Below are 14046 nucleotides of genomic sequence, written 5' to 3' on the forward strand. Positions count from 1 at the left end.
AAAAAATCCAGGGACTGAAGAGATGGTTTATCCATCTCTGCAAGCACATAAGTATATAGACCTAAGGGCCCATGTAAAGAAAACAAAACTCAGGCATGAGGTATGTGCCTGCCATCCCAGCCCTGGGAAGACCAGGAGCCTTCTAGGGGGCAGTGTACTCCATCAGTGAGCTCCAGGTTCAATGGGAGCCTCTTGCCTCAAAACATGAGTTGGGGGGCTGGGGATTTAGCTCAGTGGTAGAGCGCTTACCTAGGAAGCGCAAGGCCCTGGGTTCGGTCCCCAGCTCCGAAAAAAAGAACCAAAAAAAAAAAAAAAAAAAAACATGAGTTGGAGAAGCAAACCTCTGGCCTCCACAGGCATACGCATACGTGCACTTGTACACCTGTTAACATGTGTGTGTATACACACAGACATGTCCATAAACATGAGAAAGTCGGACAAGCCTTTAGATGGCGGTAAGCAGGAGTCATACCCACCCCATTCATAGCCCTGTTCTGGCTTAGTTCGTTTTAAGAATGACCAGATGAGCATCCTTACTTTAGACACAACTGTCCTCAGGAACTACCCAGCCCTGACAAAAGGCTTATAAGGGATCCTGAAGTCCTAGGAGATTCCTCTGGCAGAATTTGTGTCCATTGCTCCCCAAACCTCTCTTGGGTTCTCCAGACTCCACCTGCCCTGATTCTCTCTCTGTAGCCCATTGCTTCTCCCTCTTTCGGGATCTTCACACCCAATCACTGACCTTTTTAGCCTGGTCTCAGCTCCTCTTCCCAGGGCCTGTCCCTATGGGCAGCCTCGGTAGACAGAGTCTGGATCCCCACGTTTATGGCTGGCAGCCCAAGCATCAGGGTCTACAAGCTGCAACACAGGAAGGATGGATTCCGTGCGTGATGCTGATCGTGAGAGTGCTCAATGAACGATAGCCAGTCAACATCCTGCTCAGCCCCCAACAGCCTTCATGGTGGCAGAAAGTCCTGCAAAAGCAGAGGCTGGCACAGCACTGGCCCTTCTGTAACAGGGCCCTGGGCAATTACCCAGCACATTCCAGTGGGGAGGGCAGTGGAAGAGTGGTAAGCTATCCAGGTCACAGACTTATCCACTTCAGAAGCCTTCGATAATCCCTCGGCCCTGACTAACCCCCACAGGGCCTGCATTGGAACCTTCTTAATTATCTGAGAGGCTAAGTGTCTTGACTACCTGAGGACTCAGGTGCCTCAGTGTTGTCCCAGCTAGGAGCACGAACACAGAGCCGGTGTTTGGACTGGCCCAGGATGGTGGAGAAGTGGTGCAGCCGACCACTGGAGAGACAAAGAGTGTCTTTGGAGGCTAGAACAGAGCCTGGAGAGCAGCGGCTGAGAAGCATGGCTTTCAATAATCCTGAGTTCTTTTCTGAATTACAAGGGAAAGCTTCTGTGAGTCTTTGGCTGGAGGTCAGGTTCACATGACAAAGCTGTGGACCCTAGGGAGGGAGGGAGGGAGGGAGGGAGAAAATGAACAGAGATACTCGATGATCAGGCAGTCACAGGTCTCCCAAATTTTCATTTTGAAAAATTTGAAATCTGCTGAAAGTTATGAGACTTATCCATAAATTCTTAATATTTTGTTGTTCTATGTCTCTGTCTCTGTGTGTCTCTGTGTCTTCTTTCTCTCTCTCTCTCTCTCTCTGTGTGTGTGTGTGTGTGTGTGTGTGTGTGTCTGTGTGTCTGTGTCTCTCCCTCCCTCCCTCATTTGCGGACAAACGGAAGAAACTTACCCCTCCATCATTCCCAGTTTCTCTCCAAGGAGAAGATAATGTTTTACACAAACAAGCAAACTTACAACCATGAAGATTTTTTTAACTTGTTTATTTTTAGTTTTGTACTGCCTGCATGTGTGTGTGTGTGTGTGTGTGTGTGTGTGTGTGTGTGTGTGTGTGTGTGAAAGAGCGTCAGGTCCCCCAGAAATGGGGAACTGGAACTACAGACATTTGTGAGCTGCTGTGTGGGTGCTGAGAATTGAGCCCTGGGTCCTTTAGGAAGAGCATTCAGTGCTCTTAACTAGTGAGCCATCTCTCTAGCCCTGACCATAAAGAAATTTAACACTAGGGAAGATACCCAGAGGCTTGCCCATGGCATTGCCCAACCACATGTTGGGAACCACTGTGATGCACATGTATGTGATATATGTGGTGGAGAGAGAGAGAGAGAGAGACAGAGACAGAGACAGAGATAGACACAGAGAGACACAGAGAGAGAGAGACAGAGAGAGACACGGAGAGACACAGAGAGACACACAGACAGAGAGAGACAGAGAGAGACAGAGAGAAGAAGAAGAAGAAGAAGAAGAAGAAGAAGAAGAAGAAGAAGAAGAAGAAGAAGAAGAAGGAAGAAGAAGAAGAAGAGGAAGAGGAAGAGGAAGAGGAAGAAGAGGAAGAAGAAGAAGAAGGAAGAAGAAGAAGAAGAAGGAAGAAGAAGAGGAAGAGGAAGAGGAAGAGGAAGAAGAGGAAGAAGAAGAAGAAGGAAGAAGGAAGAAGAAGAAGAAGAAGAAGAAGAAGAAGAAGAAGAAGAAGAAGAAGAAGAAGAAGAAGAAGAAGAAGAAGAAGCTGAATAATTTGAGCACTGCGAAGAAAGGTAGAACTGGAGGAACAGCCTGATGTGAGTGGCCTGCCCTGCCATCTGAGGCTATGGTGACATCCCACTCCATGCTGCCACTGAGGGACGTGTCTGGGTCTGTGGCCATGCAGCAGCAGGAGTCAATGTCCCTGGCTCATAGTACTACACATTACTGGGTCAAAGGTCATGCAGATAGCGCTGATCTGGGCTGTCACCTGGGACCTTGTTGATGTCCACGGACTGTGTAGAGTTGGTCCTGCCCCTCAGTGGCTGCAGCACTCTGGAGAGCAGACCCTGTACCTTGCTTGGGCAGCACAGTAGAACTGGCCCCGATGTTGTGGGCAATGAAAGACTGGCTCTGAGGTTATGAGAGCGGGAGAGCTGGCCCAGCCCTTTGCTGGCTGTGGAATTGGGTGAGCTAGCTGGGGCAGTTCTGGAGAGCTTGCCCTGGTGGTATAGGTGCAGGAGAGCTGTGGGCTGACCAACTCAGCTACCACCCAGGCCCACATCCAGGGCTCGGAGTTGGCCCACTCCAACAGCTATACCATCCATAAACTACTAGAGCATATGAAGGGGATGATCCTGCAAAACCAAAGCTTCAAGATCTCCATGACACAGGGCAACAACAGGATATCTGTGAGGAGTCCCAGTGAGGATTCCTCATTGATCATGTAGCAGAAGCCAGAGGCCTCAAACCAAACCAATGACTCATTGTAATGGACATTTGCAGGTAAAGGTGTGTGGATAAGGACTGGAGAGATGCCTCAGCGGTTACGAGCACTGATTGCTCTTCCAGAGGCCCCGAGTTCAAATCACAGCAACCACATGGCGGCTCACAACCATCTGTAGTGGGATCCAATGCCCTCTTCTGGTGTGTCTGAAGACAGCCACAGTGCACTCATATAAATAAAATAAGTAAATTTAATAATTAAAAAAATGTGTGAACCAAAGAGTATACTGTGGAACACGCTGCAGTTTCCACAAGATGCTTTTTGTTTGCTTATTTTTGCCTTGTTTTTATTTACTTATGTTTTTATTTTCCTTTGGGGGAGAAGTTGCAAGGATGAAGGGCAGACAGAAAGTCACAGAGGGATGAGTGGGATTGGGGAGCATGGTGTGAAATCACAAAGAATCAGTAAAAAGCTTTAAAAAAACCAAATGTAACAGTAACATCATTTTGTTATCTGGTGTGTCCATTAACTATCTAACAATCAAAAGTTCCCTATTATAAAGGCAACAATCGGGGTTGGGGATTTAGCTCAGTGGTAGAGCGCTTGCCTAGCAAGCACAAGGCCCTGGGTTTGGTCCCCAGCTCCAAAAAAAAAAAAAAAAAAAAAAAAAAAGAAAGAAAGAAAGAAAGAAAGAAAGGCAGCAATCCCCTTAATATCATTTTGCTTCATTTTTGTCTTTGCTTTTTCCCCAGAGAATCCACATAATGGTCATTGACTTGTTACACACACACACACACACACACACACACACACCCGGCCCAACCTGGAGTGCCTTCTTGATTCTGTACAGGATACTGATATTTGAAGCCAGAGCATTTGTTCAGCAGAAATCCCTCAGTGTGGATTTGCCCATTTTCTCACAAGAATGGCACTAACCTATTTTTAGTAAGACTATCACATAGGCCAAGGTTGGGGGCCCATGTGTTTTCAACCTTGCTAGCCATTCTCTCAATTTGCGTCACTGTGATAAAGTATCTGGCAGAACCAATTTAAGGCAGGAAGTTTAGCCCACCATGGAGGAAGGGGCTTCCTGGGTCTCCATGAATCAGGAAGCAAAAAGCTCAGACAAGAACCAGAAATTTAGGGGCTGGGGATTTAGCTCAGTGGTAGAGCGCTTACCTAGGAAGCACAAGGCCCTGGGTTCGGTCCCCAGCTCCGAAAAAAAGAACCAAAAAAAAAAAAAAAAAAAAAAAAAAGAACCAGAAATTTACAGCAGTTTCAAGGCCTGCCGCCCTCAGTGACAACTTTTAACTAGGCTACTAAAGCCCCAAAGCTCCACAAACCCTGCCTAACAGCGCCCCCATCTGGAGACCAAGCATTCAAACACATGAGCCTGTGGGAAATAGTTCAGAGTCAAGCAATAATATCTTTCCAATGTTTCTCTCAGGTGACGGGATTGGTTTCTGTTGCTATGATATGAACACCATGACCAAAAAAGTATCTTGGAGAGGAATGCATTTATTTTACCTCACAGTTTATAGCCTATTATAGAGGGAAATGAAGGCAGAAACTCAAGGCAGGAACCCAGAAGCAGGAACTGAAGCAGAGGCCATGGACGAATGCAGCATTACTGGCTTGTTCTCATGACCTGGTCAGGTCACTTTCTTCTTTTATCCGAACCCACCTGTCCAGGGCGTCACCATCAATCTCCCATATCCCAACCTCCCATAATAATCATTAATCAAGAAAATAACCTGCAGATAGGCTCAGGGCCAAGCTGAGGAAGGGAATTCCTTCAGTTGACAGTCTCTCTTTGCAGGTGGATCCAGTTTGTTTCAAAGTGACACAAACTAACCAGTGCACCATCCAAGCTTATTAGATGCCCAGCGGCAGCAACTGCAGCAATTTTGGCAGTAACTGTAGCAAATACACTTCTCAGTGCTGTGACCAAATACCAACAAAAGCAGCATAAGGAGGCGAAGGCTTTATTTTGGCTCCTGGTTTGAAGGCATACAGTCCATTATGGCAAGAAAAGTGGGGAGGCAGCTCTGTGCCATGGGGGTATGATGCTGCCTGCTCACACCTCAGAAGATCAAGTGCACATGCCAACAACTCAGCTGGTTCTCATCTTTCCCCTCTTTAGTCATAGGGACTTCAGCCTAAGGAATTGTCTCCACCGTTAGATAATTCTCTTTCGACTATTTATTTATTTATTTATTTATTTATTTATTCATTCATTCATTCATTCATTCATTTAGTGAGTGTGTGTGTGTGTGTGTGGGTGTGTGTGTGTGTGTGAGGTACCATGGCACGCGTGTGAAGATCAAAGAACAACTTGGAATTGGATCTCTCCTAGCATCCTAGGGATCGAACTCAGGTCATCGGGGCTTGGCTGCAAGCTCTATAAAGAGTGGAGGAAGCCCTTAATGAGTAAAGTCCTCAGACCCATGAGAAAACCTCAAAGTTTAACCCTGCCCTAGGGGTTGAGGTTCAGAGGGAAATAGCAAAGTCTTCCTCTGGTCCATGTCATAACTGGGAAAAGGGGATCTCAGCTTAGGAGTTGCCTCCATCGGACTGGCCTGTGAGAAAGGAAGGCCGTGGGAGCATTTTCATGATGAATGGTTGATGTGAGAGGGCCATAGCCCGCTGCGGGCGGTGTTATCCCTGAGCAAGTGGTCCTGGGCTATATAAGAAGGCAGGCTGAGCAAGCCATGGTGAGCAAACAAGTTAGCAGCATTCATTCCTGCATGGTCTCTGCTTCAGTTCCTGTCTCTAGGTTCCTGCTTTGAGCTCGGGCTTCTCTCAATAACGGACCGCAACTTGTAAGTCAAACAAATCCTTTCCTCCTCAAGTTGCTTTTGGTCAGTGTTTTATCACAGCAACAGAGAAACAAACTATGTGATATATACACACCAAACTGTGTTATACTAGCATTTATATAAAGAGAGAGTTGAATCCAGATACAATAGTAGTGGGAGCATTAATACCCTGCTTTCATCCATGCACAGATCATTCAGGAGAAAGAAAACAACCGAAGAAACTCCAGGCTTAGCCTGACAAGAGCTATTGCAATCTCCATCAAAATTCCAGAGGGAGTCGGCACCGAAATAGAAAACAAAATCCAGAAGGTCAAGCAACGGAGACACAAAACTGTCAGGGCCAGAAGGACTTCACAGCACCTTAAGTTGTGAGACTGCAACAATGCGGAAAGTCTTAACTAAGCTCTTGAAAAGACTAAGCATTCGAGAAAATTCTGTAGACAGTGGAGGAGGTGCTGGTGTAATGGTTTTGGAACATAGCTGTCCATTAAAAGCCATACAGATAAAGGCCTGGTCCCCGGCCTGGGGTGTATTGAGAAGAGCTGGAAGCTTAAGAAGGCAGTGGGACACAGCCAAACACTTGGAGGAGCCAGGGGAACCTAGAAAGAAGGAGATGAAGGGTTGTAAAAGCCAGAGGGAGGTCAGCTACACCACAAGAACATGGCCCACGCAATCAACTAGGCAGAGCTCACAGGGACTCACAAAGACTAAAGCTACAGTCATGGACCCTGGATGAGCTAGGTCCTCTGCTTATGGGTGGACAGCTCAGTGTTCTTGAGGAACTCTTAACGGTGGGGTACGGGGATGCCTCTGACTCTTCTGCCTGGTTTTGGAACCCTTTTCTCCTACTGGGTAGCTTTGTCCAGCCTTCATAAGAGAGTTTGTGCCTGTCTTTTTTTTTTTCTTTTATATTTTTCGGAGCTGGGGACCGAACCCAGGGCCTTGCGCTTGCTAAATCCCCAACCCCCGTTTGCACCTTGTTAGGTGGGTGTCCCTGGGAGGCCTGCTCTGTTTGTTTTTTCCGGGGTGGGGGATGGGGGAGGAGATCTTGGGGAGAGGGAGGAAGTGGGGGGGGATGAAGGGAGGGGAAACGGCAATTAGGCTGTAATATATGAGAAAAGAATACAAAAACAAAAAAAGAAAGAAAAAGAAAGCTTACTTTCAGCCATACTCAGAAAGGTCCAGTTAAGTGGCTGAAGCTCTAACTCGGCGGGAGAGCTCAAGGCCCTGGGTTTGGTCCTCAGCACTAAACTAACACTCAACACTCAATGCTCCGCACTCAACACTCAACGCTCAACACTCAGCACTCAACACTCAGCACTCAACACTCAGCGCTCAACACTCAGCGCTCAACACTCAGCACTCAACACTCAATGCTCAACACTCAACACTCAACACTCAACACTCAGCACTCAGCACTCAACACTCAACACTCAACACTCAGCACTCAACACTCAACACCCAACACTTAGCACTCAACACTCAACACTCAGCGCTCAACACTCAGCACTCATCACTCAATGCTCAACACTCAACACTCAGCACTCAACACTCAACACTCAACACTCAGCACTCAGCACTCAACACTCAACAGCTACTCTTACAACTGATATAACCTAATTGGATTAGAACTATCTGAGGTCATAGAAAAATAAACTAATTCAATAAAACCAAGAAGAAGAAAAAATTAGTGGATGAATGAGAGATTATTGGGGCCATGCCCTGGAGGGGGTATCTGAATCGTTAATATTAATATTCTCTCTCTGTCTCTGTCTCTGTCTCTGTCTCTCTCTCTCTCTCTCTCTCTCTCTCTCACACACACACACACACACACACACACACACACACACACCCACACACACTATTACTTCTCTCTAGTGTTTATGTTCTGGTAACAGCAGCCTAACTTAGCCAGCTGTGGCTGGCAGAGCACGGCCTTTTATCTTCTGTCACACTAGCACATACATCACCATAACAAGTGGACGGTTGGCCTGAGGCATTCCTCCCCCCACTCCCATCCCCCGGGACTTCCGCTCAAGTAAAATCATATTCCTAGACACATGATAGAAAAGAATTTCAAAATAAGGTAGAGTCGGAGTTCATTAAAAGGCATTTGGGGCATAGATTTTAAGCACAGAGAGGTGCCCAGGGGACAGTGAGACACACCCAAGTATAGGTGTGGACTTCTCAAGGGAGAGGCAAGGCATGAGTTTTCTCGGCAATGGCTGCACATACGATCCATGGCTTTCTGTTCCCATTGCTCAGTGAATGTCACTCACGGCAAGTTGAAAGGTTAAAGAGTTTGCTTTTCCAGAAAGCTGTAAAGTGGATTTATGAGGGGTGTTGTCAGGAACGAGAAGTGCCAAAAGTTGGCGTTTGCTCGAAGTCGCCTGAGACCTGAGTAGGCACAGTTTACTAGGTTTACTTAGCGTCTGTAATCCCCTACCCCACCCGCATCTTACGGAAAACGCCAGTAATTCCAGCATTATCAGTGCTGTGTGGAGTTTCCTGACTCAGCCAGCAGGAAGGACAAACCAACCAGATCTTGGGGTGAAGGCCTTTCTTAGTCAAGGTATTGGCTAGGGGTTTTCTGCACATAGCCTTTAAGATTTTGAGGTATATTCTTTTTTCTGTCTAACTTATGAATTTCCTAATCACAAAAATAGATTGTATCGGGCTGGAGAGATGGCTCAGCGGTTAAGAGCACTGACTGCTCTTCCAGAGGTCCTGAGTTCAATTCCCAGGAACCACATGGTGGCTCACAACCATCTATAACAGATTCTGGCGTATCTGAAGACAGCTACAATGTACTCATATATACTAAATAAATAAATTATTTAAAAAAAATAGATTGTATCTTTTGAAATGCCTGTTCTACATCTGTTGAGATGTCCAAATGGCTTTGGCTTCTCTGTTGGCACATGATGAATTTGCAAATACCAAAGCACGGTGGCATCCTGGGCAACGAATCCCACTTAAACCTTCTATGATCTTTTTAACTTACGGTTGCCTCTGGTTTGGGTTGAGGATTTCATCAGAGAACACAGTTAGGTCTTCCTCAACGTCAACCAGCACATGATTCCCATGTGAGTAGACACCTTGTCTTGGTCAATGACATCTAAGACATCGGTGGAAGGAACACAACCAAGTGGCCAGAACTTTGAGAGAAAGAGAAAAATATCCTAAAGAAATGAAGAAATCGGGGCTGGAGAGATGGCTCAGCGGTTAAGAGCACTGACTGCTCTTCCAGAGGTCCTGAGTTCAAATCCCATCTACCACATGGTGGCTCACAACCATCTGTAATGGGATCTGATGCCCTCCTCTGGTGTGTCTGAAGACAGCTACAGTGTACTCATATATAATAATAAATAAAATCTTAAAAAAAAAAGAAATGAAGAAATCCTGTCTGGGGACATCAGGGTCCTTAGAATTGATGCAATCTTAAAACCTGGACCCACAGAGCCACCAGGATGTACGGAGGGAAGGCAGCTTCTGCCTATTTTGTAGTAAGCATTCCACAGGCTGAGAGGCTAGACTGTAGGGGGTGAGAGCTCTGAAGGGGGACAAGATCACCCTGAATCTTGTTGTAGGCCTCACACCAGCTGCTCAGGGGAGTGCCCTAGGCCGAGAGTCACACAGGGGCTGGGGGACAGCTTTGGAGGCTGCATGTCTTCTCTGTGCTGTCCTTTTTGGTTTTTTTAAGGGGAGAGCACAACGTCCCCCTCTACCACCTATTATAGCCCAGTTCCCCACATTTGGGGGAAATACAGGGATCAGCCAATCCAGAGTACAATAATGGATAAGCCTCGGCACCGGAAAACCACCTTCATGACCATGGTATCTCCCCTGCCCAGTATAACATCAGAGCTCCCCAAAATCAGTCGTCTAGTGAGATAGATAGATCAACAACCGGGAGGATGAGGGACGGAGACCTTTCATCCTGACATCTGGTTGGTCTGTCTTTCCTGCTGGTACTGCCAGGAACCTCCACACACCCCTGATAACACCAAAACTGCCCACATGAATGATGGGCGTTTTCCTAAAGAGAGCTCAACGGAAAACATTAAAGGCAAATTAAGCCATGCCTACTTAGGGCCAAAATGACTCCTAGCCTTGTTTTTTTTTTTTTCTATCACTTCTTATTCCTTGACAACACCTCCTATAAATTCATCTTTCATGAACGTACAACTCTGTTGATGAAAGGAAATTCTTTAGCCTATCAACTTGCCATGAATTACACAGTTCTCAAGGAGTAACTGTCCCTTGGGAAGCCTTCCTGGGGGATATCTCAATCTTCCCCATGACACCTCTCTGTTAAGCTCTGTTAAGCTCTAGCTTAAGGTCTACCCTTTAAAAGGGCTTTAGTGAGCTCTGTTCCGTGTTGGTTTATCTGAGTCGTTTTTCTAAGGCAAAGCCAACAATCCAGTCTTGTCTGAGTGCAAGACTCTAAGTGGAGAAGGGATCTCCCCTTGGGTACACTTCCTGGAGTGCTGACTCTACCCCCTCCCTGATACCCTTAAGTAACAGAAATTGATTGGTTCAAGGCTCTGAGGCAGAGACAAGAGCCCCACTCTGCTGGGAGTAAGGGGCATTGGGTCCTCATGAGAGTTGACAGTCTGTCCAGGACTCTCCTGCCTTCTGTACTTCTGACTTTGTAGCTGTCATCCTGGACACCAGGAGTAGTAGAAACGTCACCCTGTGAGCACCTCTCTGAACCCTCATTTCCCTTTTGTGTAAAGGCCACAAGATATATAGGGCCAGGGTCCTAATGACCTCATCTCAACTATTAGCATCTGCAATGACCCTATTTCCAAATAAGATCATATTCTAAGGCCCCAAGACTTGAATAGGAAACGGAGTCATGAAAGGGGAAGACCATTCAACCAATAACATACTAGGAAAGATTCTGCTTTCCACCCCCAGCCCTCCACCTTGGTTTTTCTGCTTCAGGGTTTCTCTGGGTAGCCTTGGCTGTTCTAGAACTTGCTCTGTAGACCAGGCTGGCCTCAAATGCACAGAGATCCACCTGCCTCTGCCTCCTGAGTGCTGGGACTTAAAGGAGTATGCCACCACTGCCCAGCTGAAAACTCTAAATTCTAATATAACGAACGAAGTTTGAATTTTTCAGGACATCTTGAATGACTCACAGTGTAAACTTATCGATAGCTTAATATAAAAATATGCCACTTCTTACTCATACTAGGTTCCCTGAGGGGAGCAGAATATTCCAGAATGGCTGGCTTTCATCCCATGGCTCAGTGTCCCAGGAGACAGTGTCCCAGGAGACAGCGTCCACCTTCATGATCCTCCAAGAGGACCTTAGAGAGGGCATGGGTTGTATCTGCTTGGCGTTGGTCCCTGCCTGGATGTGACCATTGAACTGACCCTTTAAATTGATGGCTCATCTGCCACAGGTTGAACAAGTGAGGAACCAATGGGGTGTCTGGGAACCCCACAGCCTCTACTTCGGGAACGTCTGAAGGACTCATGTTGGATGGTTTACTTAAGGCTGTGGAAGCCAAATTCTTAGCCTGGGTTGAAGAGGGGGGCAGGGGGAAATGTTTACTTTAGGAACTGAAGCTGAGTCACTGTATCCCTGAAGACTGGAGAACCAGAATGTCATGGAGCCAGGAAGCATTAGCAGGCTCATCACCAAACAAGCAAGGACTAGGGACTACTGCGGCAAATCTACAATCGCACCCTTCCCATGGACACCTCTCCATTGAGCTCCATGAGGAGCCATTTAGGAAAGACTAAGGCTAACAGGTGACCTGCTCGGAAGTGGCCTGCCATTTTGCATGTCTTTTGATGGGTGAGCTCTGAGAGGCAAGGTTCCAAGAGACTTCTTCCCAGGATGGTTTCTTGATGCTGATATGCCTTTCCCACCACTGTCGCCTAATGATTCCTGGGCATCGACCCACCCTATTGAGCAGGTTTATTGCAGATTAACCTGAAGGGGAACTTTCATGAATTAATGCTGTCTAGATGAATTCATGGTTTTAAAAGAAAATCCCTGACTTGATTCAAATAATTTTATGAAGACATTTAAGGGGATGGCTTTAGTTGTTTTGTCAGAAAGAAGTAATAAAGTTAGAATCAAGAACAGAATGTGCCCACTCCTCATAATAGTAAGTAAAGGCTGCATAATGAGGAATACAATGAGCCTTCACAATTACACTAAAAAGGGAAACAGGCTTGGGACAGATTTGTGATCAAGGGAAAATGTCCATTCTAGGTCAGATCAAAGGATGAAGCCACAGGTGTGCACCATGGTAAAGTAAAGTCATATAAACACTGCTCCTTTGAACTTACAATGAGCTTACAGAATGAAACACTGCTTTGAACTTGGTACTGATATCCTTCTGTTACTCCCCTTCTATGTAACATTTTATCTATGAGGTAATTCTTTCCTACGTAGAGACTTTTTCTCTAATAGTGTCTTAATTCGGGTCTTATTGCTGTGAACAGACACCATGACCAACGTGAGTTCTATGAAGGACAACATTTAATTGGGGCCGGCTTACAGGTTCAGAGGTTCAATCCATTATCATCAAGGTGGGAACATGGCAGCATCCAGGCAGGCATGGTGCAGGAGGAGCTGAGAGTTCTACATCTTCACCAAAGGAAGCCAGGAACAGACTGAGCATCCCCAGGCAGCTAGGAGGAGGGTCTCCAAGCCCACCCCCACAGTGACACACTTCCTCCAACAAGGCCATACCTTCTAATAGTGCCACTCCCTGGGTCAAGCATATGCAAACCATCAGACAGCTGTAAAGGACCAAGAGCAATTGTTAAAAGTTGTGTGGCTGTTTCTTCTTCACCCGAGGTGCGAGGTGCATATGGTCTGTGTGAGTGACTTCTTCCCTTTCCTTTCTTTTTCTTTTGGCCAGTGAGGGGCTCCTGGCTGAGTCACCAGAGAAAAGAGCTCTAGCAATAAATCCTTATACTCAAGCCCCAGCTGCTAAACGGCATGTGTTAATTCTCCAGAAATTAGCACTCAGTTAACCACAAATAATAAGAAATTACAAGGTAAGAGACCAGTGTTTATTTAAGCTTAAAGAGTTAAGGTTTTTGTGCTTATTTAAGCACAGAACAGTAAGGAAGAGTTAAGTTTCCAGTGCTTAATAAAGCACAGAGAGTCAAAAAGTAACGATGCGGTGTTTAATTAAAAAAAAATCTAGAGAGTTATAAAATAAAGATATAGCGCGTACTAAATAAAGCACAGAGAGTTACAGAGGAAAGAAGCCAGAGGTTTTCAGCCACAGAATAAGCAAGAGACTATTAAGTTTCCAGAAGTCGTCAGCTTCTAGCCCCAAATACAGTTAGAGGAGGTTATTAGGCCAGGAATCAGTCAGTCTTTAGCCTTGACCAACTGTGTTCCACCTCAGCTCCATCCCCTAAAGGCTGGGCCAGGCCCTTGTCTGCGCTCTAGAACAGTTTTAGAGAATAGCTGCTGGATTTTTCCAGGTTTAGAAGTTCCTATGGGACTGGTAAGGTGGCTCAGTAGTAAAGGGCTTGCCGTGCAGTCCCAAGGACTTGATATCAGTTCCCAGAACCCACATGAAAAAGAAGCAGGTGAGGAGTACACATTTGTAACCCCAATGGGGTGGGGTGGGGGTCAAGAGAGCCAGATTCCTAGGACTTGCTAGGCAGTAAGCTTAGCTTACTTTGTGAGCTCTGCGTTTCAAAAAACAAACAAACAAACAAACAAACAAACAAAAACAGAGCAGACAGCTCCTGAAGAACAGTATCTAAGGTTGTCCTCTGAACTCCACATGCATGCATACACCTGCACACACACACACACACACACACACACACACACACACACCTGCACACACACCTGCACACACACCTGCACACACACCTGCACTCGAGCTCGTGTACACACACACACACACACACACACACACACACACACAAACAACCACAGACAAACACACACAGAAGAAATCATAGAAGGAG

At 46.2% G+C, this 14046-nt stretch overlaps 1 protein-coding gene across 3 annotated transcripts in view; it reads right to left on the reverse strand.

Moving 5' to 3' along the window:
* Positions 1–14046, reverse strand: part of Pla2g5 (phospholipase A2, group V) — a 68438-nt gene that overhangs the window by 20347 nt on the left and 34045 nt on the right. Inside the window, exon 1 of one of the 3 annotated variants that reach the window (XM_006239139.5) lies at positions 743–1008. The exons of 1 other annotated variant lie outside the window; for it this stretch is intronic. The gene's annotated coding sequence lies outside the window, so the exon portion shown is untranslated. 3 annotated transcript variants of the gene reach the window in all.

The sequence above is a fragment of the Rattus norvegicus genome, chromosome 5, assembly GCF_036323735.1.
Source record: "Rattus norvegicus strain BN/NHsdMcwi chromosome 5, GRCr8, whole genome shotgun sequence".
Classification (NCBI taxonomy): Eukaryota; Metazoa; Chordata; class Mammalia; order Rodentia; family Muridae; genus Rattus; species Rattus norvegicus.